Source organism: Arachis ipaensis, chromosome B09 (genome assembly GCF_000816755.2).
Source record: "Arachis ipaensis cultivar K30076 chromosome B09, Araip1.1, whole genome shotgun sequence".
NCBI classification, from domain to species: Eukaryota; Viridiplantae; Streptophyta; class Magnoliopsida; order Fabales; family Fabaceae; genus Arachis; species Arachis ipaensis.
This window is the reverse complement of record NC_029793.2, coordinates 14,562,601-14,581,328: the sequence shown is the minus strand read 5'-3', so window position 1 is coordinate 14,581,328 and position 18,728 is coordinate 14,562,601. Positions and strand designations below refer to the sequence as shown.

Below are 18,728 nucleotides of genomic sequence, written 5' to 3'. Positions count from 1 at the left end.
ACACGTGTGAAATGAGCGAAAGACACACACGTGCGAAGTGTGCGAAAAACACGCATACGTGCAAAATGAGAGAAAAACACAAAAAATAAAAAATAAAAAACACAAACATGAGAAACGAGAAAAAAATACACACACGTGTGAAAAACGAGCGAAAAATAGACAAAAAATCACACTTGCGAAACGAGCGAAAAACATAAAAAATAAATAAAAAATGCACACGTGCGAAACGAGCGAAAAACACTGACACATGTGAAACGAGGGAAAATACAAAACAAACACACACACGTGCAGAACAAGCGAAAAATACACGTGCAAAACGAGCAAAAAACACGAACACGTGCAAAACAAACGAAAAAGCCCAAAGAAAATCACACACACGTGCGAATCCAGCGAAAAACACAAAAGAAAATTAAAAAAACACCGACACGTGCGAAACGAGCAAAAAACACACAAACGTGCGATATGAGCAAAACACATGCACACGTGCGAAACGAACAAAAAATACAAAAAAAGACACGCACGTGCGAAATGAGCAAAAAACATAAAAAATAAAAAAACACACGTACGAAACGAGCGAAAAACACACGTGCAAAATAAGAAAAAAAATAAGCATATTTGCGAAACGAGCGAAAAACACAAAAAAAGGAAATAAAAAAATACACGCGTGCGAAACGAGCGAAAAACATAAAAAAAATAAATAAAAAAACACACACGTGTGAAAAACACCGACACATGCGTACTGAGCAAAAAAACAAAAGAAACACAACACTTGCGGAACGAGCGAAAAACACACACCTGCAAAACGAGTGAAAAACATGAAGATGTGCAAAAAGAGGAAAAAACAGAAAGAAAAACACACCCACATGTGAGAAACGAGCGAAAAAGCACAAAGAAAAACACACACATGCAAAACTAGCGAAAAACACAAAAAAAAAAAATAACACGTTCGAAACGATAAAGACACCCAATTGTGCGAAACGAGCGAAAAACAGACAAACTTGCCATATGAGCGAAAAACACGCATACGTGCGAAACAAGCAAAACATACAAAAAATAATTAAATAAAGAAAAACACTCATAGGTGCGAAACAAGCGAAAAACACACACGTGCAAAACGAGCAAAAACTACAGAAAAAACACACATGCGAAACAAGTGAAAACCAAAAAAAATAAATAAAAAAACACACACGTACAAAACGAGCGAAAAACACTAACACGTACAAAACGAGTAAAAAACACAAATAACACACACGTGCGAAAAGAGCGAAAAATATGCACACATGCGAAAAGAGCGAAAACACAAAGAAAAACACACAAGCACGTGCGAAACGAGCGAAAAACATGCACACGCGCGAAAAGAGCGAAAAAGACAAATAAACACACACACACGTGCAAAACCAGCAAAAAATATGCGCGAGCAAAACGAGCAAAAAATACGCGCATGTGCGAAACGAGCAAAAAACAGAAAAAAACCACACACAGGTGTGCGAAACGAGCGAAAAACACGTACACGTGCGAAACGAGCGAAAAACACGTACACGTGCGAAACGAGCGAAAAACACACACACGTGCGAAACGAGCAAAAAACACGCACACGTGCGAATCCAACAAAAAACACAAAAAAACCACCACATGTGCGATACGAGCGAAAAACACGCACGTGCGAAATGAGCGAAAAATACAAAAAATAATAATAAAATAAAAAAACACACATACGAACCAAGCGAAAAAGACACACGTGCGGAACGAGCAAAAAATATTAAAAAAATAAAAAACACACACGTGCGAAACGAGCGACAAACACTGACACGTGCAAAACGAGTAAAAAACGCAAAAAAACACACACACACACACGTGCGAAACGAGCAAATAACACACACCCATGAAAATAGCGAAAAACACACACACACACACACCCACCCACCTATATACACGTGCAAGACAAGTCAAAATCACAAAAACAAACCACACACGTGCGAAACGGGCGAAAAATACACATAAGTGTGAAACGGACGAAATACAAGCGCACATGCGAAACGAGCGGAAAACACAAAAAAAATCAGACACACATGCGAAATGAGCGAAAAACACACACGTGTGAAACAAGTGAAAAACACACGTGCGAAACGAGCGAAAAACACACATACGTTCGAAACGAGCAAGAAACACACACGTGTTTTTTTATTTTATTATTTTTTTATATTTTTTGCTCATTTCGCACATATGCATGTTTTTCACTCATTTGCCACGTGTGTGTGTTTTTCGCTCGTTTCGCATATGCGGGTGTTTTTTATCGGTTCGGACATGTGTTTTTTTATTTTTTATATTTTTATGTTTTTCGCTGGTTTCGCACGTGTGCGTGTTTTTCAACCATTTCACACGCGCGTGTGTGTTTTTTTTTGCGTTTTTCACTCGTTTCACACGTGTGTATTTTCTTTTATTGTATTTTTTTGCTCGTTTCGCACATGCCTGTATTTTTTGCTTGTTTTGCACGTGTGTGTTTTTATTTTTGTTTTTCGCTCTTTTCGCACGTGTGCATGTTTTTCGCTCGTTTTGCACGTGTGTGCGTATGTTTTTTACTCTTTTATTGTATTTTTTCGCTCGTTTTGCACATCTCCGTATTTTTCGCTCTTTTTGCACGTGTGTATTTTTTTCTCGTTTCGCATGTGTGTCTTTCGCTCATTTCGCACGTGTGTGTTTTCTTGTGTTTTTCGCTCATTTCATACGTGTGCGTGTGTATTTTTTTGTATGTTTCGCTCGTTTCGGACATGTGTATTTTTCACTCGTTTCGCACGTGTGTGTTTTTCTTTGTGCCTTTTCGCTCTTTTCACCTGTGTTTGTGTTTTTCGCTCGTTCTACACGTGTGCGTGTGTGTGTTTTTAGCTCTTTTCACACGTATGTGTGTGTATTTTTCTTGTGTTTTCTTGCTCGTTTTGCATGTATGAGTGTTTTTTGCTCGTTTCGCACGTGTGTGTTTTTTATTTTTTTGCTCGTTTCGCATGTGTGTGTGTTTTTTGTATTTTTCGCTTGTTTTGCACGCGTGTGTTTTTCGCTTCTTTCGCACGTGTGTGTATTTTTTGCTTGTTTCGCTCGTTTCGCACGTGTGTGTTTTTCGTTCGTTTCGCACATGTGGGTGTTTTTTTATCGTATCGCATGTGTGTTTTTTTATTTTTTTTTATTTTTTTGGTGTTTTTCGCTGGTTTCGCACGTATGCGCATTTTTCGTTCGTTTCTAACGCGCGTGTGTTTGTTTTTGTGTTTTTCGCTCATTTCGGACATGGCTATTTTTCGCTCGTTTTGCACATATGTATGTGTGTTTTTCTTTGTGCTTTTTCGCTCTTTTCACACGTGTTCGTGTTTTTCGTTCGTTTTGCCCGTGTGCGTGTTTTTCGCTCGTTTCTCACGTATGTGTTTGATTTTTTTATTTATTTTTGTGTTTTTCACTTGTTTTGCACGTGTGCGTGTTTTTCGCTCGTTTCGCACGTGTGTGTGTGTGTGTTTTTTTATGTTTTTTGTTCGTTTCGTACGTGTGCATATTTTTCGCTCGTTTTGGGTGTGTGTGTTTTTTTTGTATTTTTGCTAGTTTTGCACGTGTGTGTTTTTTTAGTGTTTCGCATGTGTGTGTTTTTATTTTTGTATTTTTTCACTCGATTCACACATGTGTGTATTTTTCGCTCATTTTGCACGTGTGAGTTTTTTTGTGTTTTTCGCTCGTTTCGCACGTATGCGTGTTTTTCGCTCATTTCGCACGTGTGTGTGTTTTTCGCTCGTTCGGCACATGTGTATGTTTTTTATCGTTTCCCACGTGTATTTTTTTTCCTTGTGTTTTTTGCTGGTTTTGCACGTGTGCATCTTTTTCTCTTGTTTCGCACGTGTGTTTTTCGCTCGTTTTGCTTGTGTGTGTGCTTTTTTTTCATTTTTTTGCTCGTTTTGCACGTGTGTGTTTTTCGCTTGTTTCGCACGTGTGTGTGTTTTTCGCCTGTTTCGCACATCTGGGTGTTTTTTATCGTTTCGCATGTGTTCATTCATTTATTTCTTGTTTTTCGCTGGTTTCGCACGTATGCACGTTCTTCGCTCGTTTCACACGCGTGTTTTTGTGTATTTGTGTTTTTCGCACATTTCGGACATGGCTGTTTTTCGTTCGTTTCGCACATGTGTATGTGTGTTTTTCTTTGTGCTTTTTCGCTCTTTTTACACGTGTTCGTGTTTTTCGCTCGTTTCTCACGTGTGAGTTTGATTTTTTTTTATTTTTGTGTTTTTCGCTCGTTTCGCACGTGTGTGTGTGTTTTTTTGTGTATTTCCTTCATTTCGTACGTGTGCGTATTTTTTGCTCATTTCGCACGTGTGTTTTTTTATGTATTTTTCGCTCGTTTCGCACTTGTATGTGTTTTTCACTAGTTTTGCACGCGTCTGTTTTTTTAGTATTTCGCACCTGTGTGTGTGTGTTTTTTTTGTATTTTTCACTCGATTCACACATGTGTGTGTTTTTCGCTCAATTTGCACGTGTGTTTTTTAATTTTTTGTGTTTTATGCTCGTTTTGCACGTATGCGTGTTTTTCGCTCTTGTGTGTTTTTCACTCGTTTCGCACATGTGTGTGTTTTTTATCGTTTCGCACGTGTTTTGTTTCTTGTGTTTTTCACTGGTTTTGCATGAGTGCGTATTTTTCTCTCGTTTTGTACGTCTGTGTTTTTCGCTCTTTTCGTAGCGTGGGTGTATTTTATCATTTTTGTGTTTTTCGCTCGTTTCACACGTGTGCATGTTTTTGCTCGTTTTGCATGGGTGCGTAGTTTTTTTGTGTTTTTCTCTTTTTGCACTGTGGGTTTTTTTCTCGTTTCGCACGTATGTGTGCGTTTTTTATTCTTTTATTGTGTTTTTTCTCTCGTTTCGCACGTGTGTATTTTTCGCTCGTTTCGCACGCGTGGGTGTGTTTTATCATTTTTGTGTTTTTCGCTCGTTTCGCACGTGTCCGTGTTTTTGCTCGTTTTGCACGCGGTGTGTGGTTTTTTTGTGTGTTTCGCTCTTTTCGCACGTGTGGATTTTTTTGCTTATTTCGCACGTGTGTGTTTTTTTATTCTTTTATTGTGTTTTTTCGCTCGTTTTGCACGTGTGTATTTTTCGCTCATTTGCACGTATGTGTGCTTTTTTTTTGTGTTTTTTGCTCGTCTCTCACGTGTGTTTTTGTTTTTTTATTTTTTTGTGTTTTTCTCTCGTTTCGCACGTGTGTTTTTCGCTGGTTTCGCACGTGTGTGTTTTTTTTGTGTTTTTTGCTCGTGTCGCACGTGTGTGTATTTTTCGCTCATTTCGCATGTGTGCGTGTTTTTTGCTTATTTCGCACGTGTGTGTTTTTTCGCTCGTTTCGCACGTGTGTGTTTTTTTGTGTTTTATGCTCGTTTCGCACGTATTTGTTTTTCACTCGTTTTGCACGTGTGTGTGGTTTTTTTGTGTTTTTCACTCGTTTCGCATGTGTATATGTGTGTGTGTCTTTTTCTGTGTTTTTCGCTATTTTCATGCGTGTGTGTTTTTTGCTTGTTTCGCACGTGTGTGTTTTTTGCTCGTTTCGCACGTGTGAGTGTTTGTCGCTCGTTTCGCACTGTATGTTTTTTTATTTATTTTTTTATGTTTTTTGCTCGTTCCTCACATATGTGTGGTTTTTTTGTATTTTTCGCTTTTTCGTACGTGTGTATTTTTTATTTTATTATTATTTTTTGTATTCTTCGCTTGTTTCGCACGTATGTGTGTTTTTCGCTCATCTCGCACGTGTGTTTTTCGCTCGTTTCACACATGTGAGTTTCGCACGTGTGTTTTTTTATTTATTTTATTTTTTGTTTACGCTGGTTTCACACGTCTGCGTGTTTTTCGCTCGTTTCGCATGCGTGCGTATTTACACTCATTTCGCACGCGTGTATGTGGTTTTTTGTTGTCTTTTTCCCTCGTTTTGCACGTGTGGATTTTTCGCTGGTTTCGCACGTGTGTGTATTTTTTTTATTCTTTTATGGTGTTTTTTCACTCGTTTCGCACATGCGCGTATTTTTTGCATGTTTGCACATGTGTTTTTTGTTGGTTTCGCACGTGTGTCTTTTTATTTGTGTTTTTCGCTCTTTTCGCATGTGTGCGTGTTTTTTCTTCCTTTCGCTCGTGTGCGGGTTTTTCGCTCATTTGGCAAGTGTGTTTTTTTTATTTATTTTTTGTGTGTTTTTCGCTCGTTTCGTACGTGTGTTTTTTTTTGCGTTTTTCACACGTTTCGCACGTGTGTGTTTTTTTTCATATTTTTCGCTCCTATCGCACCTGTGCGTGTTTTTAACTAGTTTTGCGCGTGTGTGTTTTTTTATTGTTTCGCACGTGTCCATTTTTTTTGTATTTTTCGCTCGTTTCACACATGTGTGTGTTTTTCGCACATTTTGCACATGTGTGTTTTTTAATTTTTTTTGTTTTTCACTCATTTCGCACGTATGCGTGTTTTTCGCTCATTTCGCACATGTGCGTGTTTTTCGCTCGTTTTGCAGATGTGTGTATTTTGTATCATTTTGCACGTGTATTTTTTTGTGTGTTTCACTGGTTTTGTACGTGTGCAAGTTTTTCTCTCGTTTTGCACGCGTATGTTTTTTACTCGTTTCGCACACGTGTGTGTGTTTTATCTTTTTCTGTTTTTCGCTCATTTTTGTGTGCGGTTTTTTTTTTGTTTTTCGCTCTTTTTGCACGTTTAGGTTTTTTCGCTCGTTTCGCACGCGTGTATGTTTTTATTCTTTTATTGTGTTTTTTCGCTCGTTTTGCACGTGTGTACTTTTTTTGTATTTTTCGCTCGTTTCTCACGTGTTTTTTAATTTATTTTTTGTGTTTTTCGCTTGTTCGCACGTGTGCATTTTTTATTTTTTATTTTTTCGCATACGTGCGAAACCAGCGAAAAATACAAAAAAATAAAAAAATACACATGCGAAACGATAAAAAACACCCACATGTACGAAACGAGCAAAAAATACACACACGTGCAAAACGAGCGAAACAAGCAAAAAATACACACATGTGCAAAATAAGCAAAAACACACATGTGGAAAAGGAGCGAAACAAGCGAAAAATACATACATGTGCAAAATAAGCGAAAAACATAAAAAAGCACACATGCGAAACGAGCGAAAACACACATGTGAAACGATAAAAAACACCCACATGTGCGAAACGAGCAAAAAACACACACATGTGCAAAAGGAGCGAAAAACCAAAAAAAATACACATGCGAAACGAGCGAAAAACATAAAAAAAACACACGTGCGAAACTAGCGAAAGACACTGATACATGCAAAACGAGCAAGAAAAACACAAGAAAAACACACGTGCGAAACGAGCAAAAACACGAACACATGCGAAAAAAGCGAAAAAGCACAGAGAAAAACACACACGTGCGAAATGAGCGAAAAACACACGTGTGAAACGAGCGAAAAACACAAAAGCAAATATACACATGTGTGAAACGAGCAAAAAACACGACCACGTGCGAAATCAGCGAAAAACACGACCACGTGCGAAACAAGCGAAAAACACCAAAAAAATACACACACGTGCGAAACGAGCGAAAAACACAAGAAAAATAAAAAAAATAAAAAAACAAACACACGTGCGAAATAAGCGAAAAACACAAAAACACACACAGACATGCGAATCGAGCAAAAAACACAAAAACAAATAAAAAAACACGCACGTGAGAAACTGGCGAAAAAGCCGCACATGTACGAAACGAGCAAAAAACACACACGCGTGAAACGAACGAAATACACGCACACGTGCGAAAAGAGCGAAAAACACACACGTGCGAAACGAGCAAAAAAAGCACACGTGCGAAACGAGTGAAAAACATAGTAAAAGAATAAAAAAACACACACGTGCGAAACGAGTGAAAAACAAAAAAAACCACACACGCATGAAAAATATGCACACGTACGAAATGAGTGAAAAACACAAATGCACACGTACGGAAGCAGCGAAAAAAACAAAAAAATAAAAAAATACACGTGCAAAATGATAAAAAAAATACTCACATGTGCGAAACTAGCGAAAAACACACACGTGCAAAATGAGCGAAAAACCTACATATGTGCGAAACGAGCGAAAAACACAAAAAATAACAAAAGCAAAAAAATACACATAGAAACAAGCGAAAAACACACACGTGCGAAACGAACGAAAAATACAAAAAAACACACGTGCGAAACGAGCGAAAAACACGTACACGTACGAAACAAGTGAAAAACACACACGCACACGTGCAAAACCAGCGAAAAACACAAAAAAATAAAAAAACACACGTGCAAAATGATAAAAAAATACCCACATGTGCGAAACGAGCGAAAAACATACATGTGCAAAAGGAGCGAAAAATCTACATATGTGTGAAACGAGCGAAAAATAAAAAAAATAATAATAAATGCAAAAAACAAACACGTACGAAACAAGCGAAAAACACATACGTGCAAAACGAGCGAAAAATACAAAAAAACACACGTGCAAAACGAGCAAAAAAATAAAAAAAAATAAAAAACACACATGCAAAACGAGTAGAAAACAAAAAAATACACTCACACGTGCGAAACGAGCGAAAAATACGCACACGTGCGAAAAACACAAAGAAAAACACACACACGCGCGAAACGAGCGAAAAACTCGCACACGTGCGAAACGAGTGAAAAAGACATAAAAAATAAAAAATAAAATAAAACACACGTGCGAAACGAGTGACAAAGACACAATGTGCGAAACGAGCAAAAATACGCACACGTGCGAAACGAGCGAAAAACACAAAAAAGACACACACGTGCGAAACGAGGGAAAAACAAAAAAATAAATAAATAAACCAAACACGCACGTGAGAAACGAGCAAAAAACACGCACACGTGCAGAACGAGCGAAAAACACGAACACGTGTGAAAAGAGCGAAAAAGCACAAAGAAAAACACACACACATGCGAAACGAGTGAAAAACACACGTCTGAAACAAGCAAAACACAAAAAATATACATGCACACGTGCGAAACGAGCGAAAAACACGCGCACGTGCGTAAAGAGCAAAAAACACAAATAAAAACACACACGTGCCAAACAAGAAAAAAAAACATGTGCAAAATGAGCGAAAAATACGGGAATGTGCAAAACGAGCGAAAAAATAGAATAAAAGAATATAAAACACACGCACACACGTGTGAAACGAGCGAAAAACACGCACACGTGCGAAAAGAGTGAAAAACACATAAAAACACACACACGTGCAAAACAAGCAAAAAATATGGGCGTGTGCGAAACGAGCGAAAAAAATACAATAAAAGAATAAAAGAAAACACGTGCAAAACGAGTGAAAAACACAAAAAAAACCACACACGCGCATGTGAAACAATTGAAAGACACGCACACGTGCGAAACAAGCGAAAAGCACAAAAAATAAAAAATATAAAAAACACGTGCGAAACGATAAAAAAACCCCATATGCGAAACGAGCGAAAAACACACACACGTGCCAAATGAGTGAAAAACACGCATATGTGCGAAACGAGCGAAATATATAAAAAATAATAAAATAAAAAAACACACGTGCGAAACAAACGAAAAACACACGTGCAAAACGAGCCAAAAATACAAAAAAAAACACAGACACGTGCGAATCGAGGAAAAACAAAAAATAAATAAAAAACACACGTGCGAAACGAGCGAAAAACACACACACGTGCAAAACGAACCAAAAATACAAAAAAAAACACAGACACGTGCGAATCGAGTGAAAACATAAAAAATAAATAAATAAGCACACACATGCGAATCGAGTAAAAAACACAAAAAAACATGCACACGTGCGAAACGAGCGAAAAACACGCACACATGCAAAACGAGCGAAAAACACAAAAAAAACACACATACACACGTGCGAAAGAGCGAAAAACACACACGTGGTAAATTAGCAAAAAACACAACACAACACAAACACACACGTGCGAAACGAGCGGAAAACACAAAAAAAAACCACACACATGCGAAACGAGAGATAAACACACATACGTGCGAAACGAGCGAAAAACAAAAATAAAAACCCTGACACACATGCGAAACGAGCTAAAAACACCCACACATGCAAAACAAGTGAAAAACACAAAAAAAAAACACGTGAGAAACCAGCGAAAAATACACACGTTCGAAGCGAGCGAAAAACACGCGTACGTGCGAAACCAGCGAAAAACACCAAAAAATAATAAAAAAACACACACATAACTGCGAAACGATAAGAAAATACACACATGTGCGAAACGAACGAATAACACACACGTGCGAAATGAGTGAAAAATACGCATACGTGCGAAACGAGCAAAAAAACAAAAAAATAAAAAAAATACACACGCGAAACGAGCAAAAAACATCACACGAGTGAAACGAGCGAAAAATACAAAAAAAACACGTGCGAAACAAGCAAAAAAATAAAAAATAAATAAAAAAACGCACACGTGAAAAACATTCACACATGCGGAACAAGCGAAAAATACAAAAAAACATGCACGCGCAAAAAACACGTACGTGCGAAAAACAAAAAAATACACAAACGTGCGAAATGAGTGAAAACCACAAAAAAACACATACACACGTGAAAAACGAGCGAAAAACACGCACACATGGAAAATGAGCGAGAACCCCAAAAAAAGCGCACACGTGCGAAAAGAGCAAAAAACACACACGTGAAAAACGAGCGAAAAATACGCGCACGTGCGAAACGAGCGAAAAACACCCACACGTGAAAAACAGAGAAAAACCACACCCATGTGCGAAACGAGGGAAAACACGTACACGTGTGAAACGAACGAAAAAGACGCACATGTGAAACGAGCGAAATAGACAAAAATGAAAACTCCCACACACGCGTGCGAAACGAGCAAAAAACACGCACACGTGCAAAACGAGCGAAAAACACAAAAAAAATAAAAAATAAAAAAAACGTGCGAAACGATAAAAAACACCCACATGTGCGAAATGAGCGAAAAACACCCATATGTGCGAAACGAGGAAAAAACACAGAAAAAAATAAAGAAGAAAAACACATACACGTGCGAAATGAACGAAAATTATAAAAAAATTAATAAAAAACACACGTGCTAAACGAGCCTAAAACATACACGTGCAAAACTAGCGAAAAACACAAAAAATACACACACGTGCGAAACGAGCGAAAAGCACAAAAAATACACACACGTGCGAAACGAGCGAAAAACGCGCAGTGCGAAACAAGCGAAGAACACACGTGTGAAACTAACGAAAAACACAAAAATCACACACACACATGTGAAACGAGCGAAAAACACACACGTGCAAAACGAGCAAAGAACACAAAAAAATTAAAAAAATACACGCGTGAAACGAGCGAAAAACACTCACCTAAGGGAGAGAAAAATAAAAAGAGAATAAAAAGAGAACGTGTGATGTCTAAAGCATATCTACTAATAGATTAAGTATGTTTTAATGCATGGACATATTTTTGGTGTCACCTATGCTGTGTATATATCTTTTCTTTCAAGAGGTTAATTTGTTAGCCACTATATCGGAGTAGGGTACGCAATCCTTTTCAACTTAGCAATCCATAGAAACACCTCCAAGACAATGCCATGTGATCCCTTATCACTCCTCAAAAATAATTTCAGTTGGAAATTGATTTAAAGGTTCCCTACTTTCCTTAGCATCCATATATACCAAATTTCTTGAGGTCTAAAGCAACACAAGTCATTTGCATCCTCAAGTATCCTAACTGAAATATTTATCATACAAGTTCTTTGAAAAATCAATACACAATATGGGTTTGCGCATTCCAAGTATTAAAAGGGCAGCAAAAACAATTTCCAAGGGGCTTGAAGTACCAAAAGGTTACCTTGCAGTCTATGTTGGAGACAACATGAGGCGATTTGTATTCTGATATCATACTTAAACCAACCTTTATTTCAAGAATTGTTGAGTCAAGTTGAAGAATATGGATACGATCATCCAATGGGTGGTCTCACAATTCCGTGCAGTGAGGATGAGTTTTTAAACATCGATTCTTGCTTGAATGAGATGTAGATCATGCTATTAGTATGTAGATAAATTAGTTAAGTAGTTGAGAGATATTTATACAGATGGCACTTCATTCTCTGTCTTGTGGAGACTTTCCATCATGCTTTCAATCCAATGGAATTGTAGAGGTTTTTTTCTGAACGAGAAAGTAGTTATGAACTTGTGGCATGATACTGTTGCAACTTAAAACACTTGTTGCTATTGTTATATTCAATTCTCTAATGAATTTAACTTGTTCAAATGATATACTGAACAAGTAAATATAGATCATCAATCTGACAAAATTATAAGCAAGTGAATGACTGAATGGCTCTTACAAAAATTGAGCTCCAAGGGAAAATTGAGAACTGAAGTTTAGAAATGCATCCTCACTGCATGAAATTGTGAGACCTCCATTTGGATTATCATAACTGAATTCTTCCTTTTTGTTTGAGTACATACACTGCATATAGTTACTAAGGACTTCCTTGAGAAATAATATTTGATAAGATGGGTCTACCGTAATATGTACAAGGGATCACAAGAAATCACATGGTATTGATAGAAATCTTTATTAATGCACAAGTAAAACCTAGTTCTTGCTCTTGCAATGTACTGTATATCTCTTCCATTAGTTGGTAACATCTCACGTGTCTTAGGTGCTGATAATGAAATCAATAAATGATGATCAAGATTCAGGACCTTATCTATGGGTTTGTTAAACAAAGTATTTATATAAACTTCACCTTTCAAGGGCAACATAATGTGGAACTTCTCAAACTATGGGAAACATGATGCAACATTAGACTTAGTTTGCATAGATGCCTCTTAAGTCCATTTATCTATAGCTTTCAACTTCATAATAATTCATCTCAGAGATATATACTAGTTGGCTGTTACACCTTAACATGTAGGAGGCTATGATCTATTATTGGCCATTGTTTGAGACTCTAAAACAGCATCACGTGATTTCATATGCATGACCCCATCTTTTATCCCCCTTCAACAATCATTTCTCTTGCCTTCAGAAACAACACAACACAACTCCCTGGCAATCTGAAGATCAATACTTGAACACCTTCTTCTTAAGCACTAGAGCTTTCCCTTGCTCTTTCCATTCCCTACATACACAAGAAAAATGGGGAAAGGCATCATTCTCAGCTAAGCAAGCAATTTCAAAATTTGTTTCAAAATTCGTACAAGTCCCAAAGGGTTATCTTGCAGTGTATGTCGGAGATAATCAAAAGCGTTATGTGATTCCCATTTCATATTTGAACCAAGCTTCATTCTAAGAGTTGAGTGAAATTGAGGAAGAGTTTGGATATGATCATCTCATGGGAAGTGGATATGATCATCCCATGGGAAGTCTCACAATTCCTTGCAGTGAACATGTATTCCACCAACTCGCATCTCCCTTGAGTTGAGATTGATGAAGAATCTCAAAATGAGACTGATTAACATAGATTAGCATACATGTTATAATAGATTAGTATAGAGAATTAGAATGACAAATTCAAAGAGTATGTGTTCTATACTTTTTTTGTGCAACACAAATTAACAATGAATTCAATCACTCATATCTATGACATCTTTCAATTCTCGAAGCAAGCCTATGTATGTTGCCTGAGAAAAACCAGATTCCAGTACGAATAAATTTCAAGCATGAGAAAAACTAGATTTGATAAATTTCATATTGTGCTAATAGAGAAAGAAAACTCTATTGTGGAACTAGGAGATCCTTCACCATTTCAACTTCATATCATCAACTATACCATCAAACTTCAATATTCTAGAGTAAAAAATAACAGATGACATCATTTCACAAAGTAAGTGTCAAGCATACCATCATATCCAATTTTATAGACTCATAGGGACTAATATCCTTCATCACAATTCGATTTCACAAGGCCACATATATTATTACATCTCAATATTGTTGGATAGAAAAAGCCAGATATATCATACATCGCCACAATTTGATTTTGCAGTCATATAGAACAAACATATTACTCTTCCACACATTTCATTTTTCTAGGCTCACAAGAATAATGAACATGATCCCACAATTTTACCATCAAAACAAATCATTGCACAATTATTTTCAACGGACAAAATTTTAATTTGATGTACTAGTAAGTGAACAAAAAAAACATCACAAAAGAATTGAAATGACTCTGCAACTAAGTTGCCATGCTGTAAAGTCCATCACAAATTGATAATGAATTCAATCACTCAATTATTTTCTGTTTATATATAACATCTTTCAATTCTTGAGCAGCTTATATATGCAAAGTTACTTGTAGTGAGAAAAGCCAGATTTCACGGTTCAATATTCTAATAAATTTCAAAACATAAACAAGAACACATCAGAGAAAGAAAACTCTATTTTGGAGCCAAGAGATCTCTCACCGCATTTCAACCACATTGGAGCCAAACGATCCTTCACCATATTTCAACGTCATAAGGTCAATTAAACCATCAAACTTCAATGTTCATGGGTCAAACAAGCCAAATAACATATACCATCAAACTTCATCATATCCAATTTTTTTGGGTCATAGGGACCTTCATCACAATTTCATTTCGTATGACCACACATCATTGTATCGGATTTTATCGGGTCATAGGGATTAAGATCCTTCATCACAATTCAACTTCATAAGGCCACATATATAATCATGTATGAACTAAGATCCTTCGTCACAATCCAATCTCGCAGGGCCACATATATCATCATTACAATTTTATCGGGTCATAAGGACTAAGATCCTTCATCATAGGGTCACATATGTCATTACTTTTCAATGTGATTGGACAGAAAAAGCCAACTAAATTACCCTTCCACACATTTCATTTTTCTAGGATCATAAGCATCATCAACATTATCACACAATTTTACCATCAACAAATCATTACGCAATTTTTTCAAGGGACATCTTATTTGATCCATATAGTAATAAAAATCGTCGCAAAAGAATTGAAACAACTCTGCAACTAAGTTTGTCATGATGTAAAAGTCAGTCCTATATCATTCTGCAACAAATGCATTTCTCAAACACTCAAACATACATTGTGCAAGGTAGAATTAAAATAAATTCAAAGTCCAGAGTTGCATCCAAATGATAAAAATAACAAAGAAAACAGTCCATCCCTAGAACTATCAAATGGCAAAACTCAACTGTCCTTAATAACAGAAAAATAGTTGGGGGAATGAAGAAAAACCAACCTTTCCAAAACTAACTCATCCCCAAGATAATAAAAAAATAACACCAATAATCGAAAGCAAACCTTTTTCTTTTTTGGACATGAATATATTCCATAAGAGCAACGATTTGCACACAATTTTGTAAAGCACAAATTGATAATGAATTCAGTCACTCAATTATTTTCTGTTTGTCTGACATTTTCAACAAAATAATTATCTCATCTTTCAACGCTTGAGCAGCTTGTGCAAAGCTACTTGCAGTAAGAAAAATCAGATTTTACTGTTCACTCTTTCTGATAAATTTCAAAGCATGAACAAGAAACATTAGAGAGAAAAAAAACAGTATTTTGGACACAAGAGATCCTTCACCACATTTGGAGCCAGAAACCCTTCGCCAAATTTTAAGGTCATAGGGTTTACTATCAAACTTCAATATTCATGGGTCAAAAAAAGCCAAATAACATCATTTTGCAACATAAGGGTCAATCATATCATCATATCCAATAAACTCAGGTCATAGGGACTAAGATCCTTCACCACAATTCAATTTCATAGGGCCACACATCATTGTATCCGATATTTTCGGGTCGGGTCATAGCGACTAAGATCCTTTGCCACAATTCAATTTCATAGGGCCATGCATCATTATATCTGAGTTTTTTGGGTCATAGGGACTATGATCCTTCATCACAATTCAATTTCATAGGACCACAAATTATTGTATCCGATTTTCTTGAATCATAGGGACTAAGATACTTTGCCACAATTCAATTTCGTAGGGCCACGCATATCATCTTATCCAATTCTATCACGTCATAAGGAATAAAATCCTTCATCAAAATGATTTTATCGGGTCATAAGGACTAAAATCCTTCATCACAATTCATAGAGCCACATATATGATTACGTATCAATATAATTGGACAGAAAAAGCCAACTATATTACCCTTCCACACATTTTAGTTTTCTAGGATCATAAGCATCATGGACATTATCACACAATTTTATCATCAACAAATCATTACACAACTTTTCAAGGGACAACATGTTATATGATCCACATAGTAAAAAAAATCATCGCAAAAGAATTGAAAAAAATTCTGTAACTAAGTTTGTCATGCTGTAAATATCAATTATATATCATTCTGCGACAAATTCTTTTTCCAAAAGGCTCAAACATACATTATGCAAGGTAGAATTGAAATAAATTCAAAGTCCAGAAGAGAGAAAATAGTGCATCCCAGAACTATCAAATGGCAAAACTCAATTGTCTGTAATTCCAATCACAGAAAAACTAACTTGTCCAAAACCAATTCATTCCCACGATAACCAAGAACTAACAACATAATAAAAAAGCAAACCCTTTTTCTTTTCTTGCACAAAAAAAGCCATCTTTACAATGGATTCCGAAGTTAAGCACCAAAATGCAAAAGATTTTCGGGAGATGGGAAAGAGAAAAGGGGGCGGGATCTTTATAAAGAGAACCAACAACAAAAAGGGGGGAATCATCCCCATTACCGAAACGTGCAGATAATAAAGTTTCTTCACTCACCATTGTTGATTCATACATTCTTTAAAACCCTAATCAATCAGATTTTGCAAAAGCACCAACAATTCTCCTCGCATTTACGGTAGAAATTTTGTTGAACCGAGTCTCCAAAATTCACCCACAGTAAAGCCTTATCACATTACTCCGTGCCCATTATTCAATGTTATAGCAGAGAAAGAAAGAACCTAGCAATTGGGAAAGAAGAAGAGAAAATAAAGAACAATGGTATCACAGAAAACCAAATTTAAGAGGAACAAGAACCGCTTATTGAGAAATCACAACCAACGTAGGAAGTGCAATTGAGGAGTGAACTTGAGAAGAGTTTCGCATTCTTATATAGGTTGTCAGTGGCGGTGGGGCTTAGTGCACTGTGTTTAGAAATTTAATAATTACATTTATAATTTTTTAATCCTTTCTAATCTTTCTTTTTTTGTTTTTTTTCTTTTGTAGGTCAATGACTAATTAACTTATGCATTTATTTAATTCCTAGAAGGTCTTTTTCTTCTTTTTTTTTTTCATTTCTTTTGAACTTATTTATTATCACAATTAATTAATTAAATGGTGTATATGAAGTCAAAACAATCATATTTTATAACATGATTTTTAAGTTTTCAAACTTATGGACTTGTATCGTTATAAAAGCTATTATATTGATTAAATTTTTTTTGTAATATTACCAGAACATCACCGTTGAGTATTAGTTAATGTGAAGAAAAATCAATAACAATTTTTGTTATTCAATAAAATAATTCATTTGATTGAAAAATAAATTAGTATTTTCTAAATATGTAAATACATTTTCTTTTAATTCTTACAACATTTTATTTGATAATATTTGCCATTAAAGAATAACAAATGACCACACTATCCTACAATATGATGTATAAAGTAATTTCTTATCTTAAAATTAATTATGATTAGTGAGATAAAATTTAAAATCATTTTTTTTCTTACCCAAATTTGAATTTAGAATTAATTAACAACTGATCATGTTTTTAATTTCAATAACAAAATAAAATAAATTAGGTGCAAAATATATAGAATTTAATGATTTCGATTATTTAAATTTTAATTACCAAAAATTAGGTTAGAAATTAATTATAACTTAATAATCAATAATATATATTAGTATGTAAATAAAAATATCTAATGTATTAATTATTTATTTTTTTGATAGGGCTAATGTATAATTTATTGAGGATTGATTTATTGTTAAAAAATTTTCTTAATTTCAATAAAAAATTATCTTGTAAATATATCAAACTTTTGTATATATAATATAATATTTGTTATAACATTGACTCAAAAGAAAGCAAGATCAATCTAAGCACGTTGTTAGGGTCCCAAATTTGACTTAAGTTCATTACCTTAAATCCTAATGTAGATAAAGTTCACGTATCCCCTTTCAAATCGGCTTAGATTAGATCTCTGTTGCTAATTAGGTATGGTAATGGATACTCAGAAAGAGCATGGCGAGCTCCTTTCCCATCTTTGCAAGTCTCTGTTTTATTTTCTCTTCAAAAAACGCAAATTTTTTCGAGTATCTACAGATATTTTTTGGACTTTTTTTTTTTTAAAAAAAGACATATTATAATAGTGTGTAAGTTAATTTTAATTTTTTTAATAACCATATTTGTCATAACGTAATCGATAAATTATGATAACAAATACTGATTGAATATATTTTGAGTATAATATATGTTTTATTATTTTGTATAGAATAATATTAGTTTTAATTTTTATATTTTTTATTATTGAGTATTAAAAATAAGCAGTATTTATATTATTAGTATTTTTTTACTTTCCTCAACTCTAACTACGATTAGGCCTAAAAACTCGTTCACCTCATTGAAAACAAATGAAATCTAATTAGTTTCTTTTAGGGTTAAGTATGATTTTTGTCCCTAAAATAAGGACTGAAAATTTTTT

The 18,728-nt window shown here is 35.4% G+C and overlaps 1 long non-coding RNA gene across 1 annotated transcript; it reads right to left on the bottom strand.

The window, feature by feature from the left end:
* LOC110266246 lies at window positions 12,604-17,155 on the bottom strand. Its single transcript, XR_002353337.1, has 2 exons — window positions 16,769-17,155; window positions 12,604-13,166 (listed from the first exon to the last, which is right to left on the bottom strand). It is a non-coding gene; the product is annotated as an uncharacterized LOC110266246 (long non-coding RNA).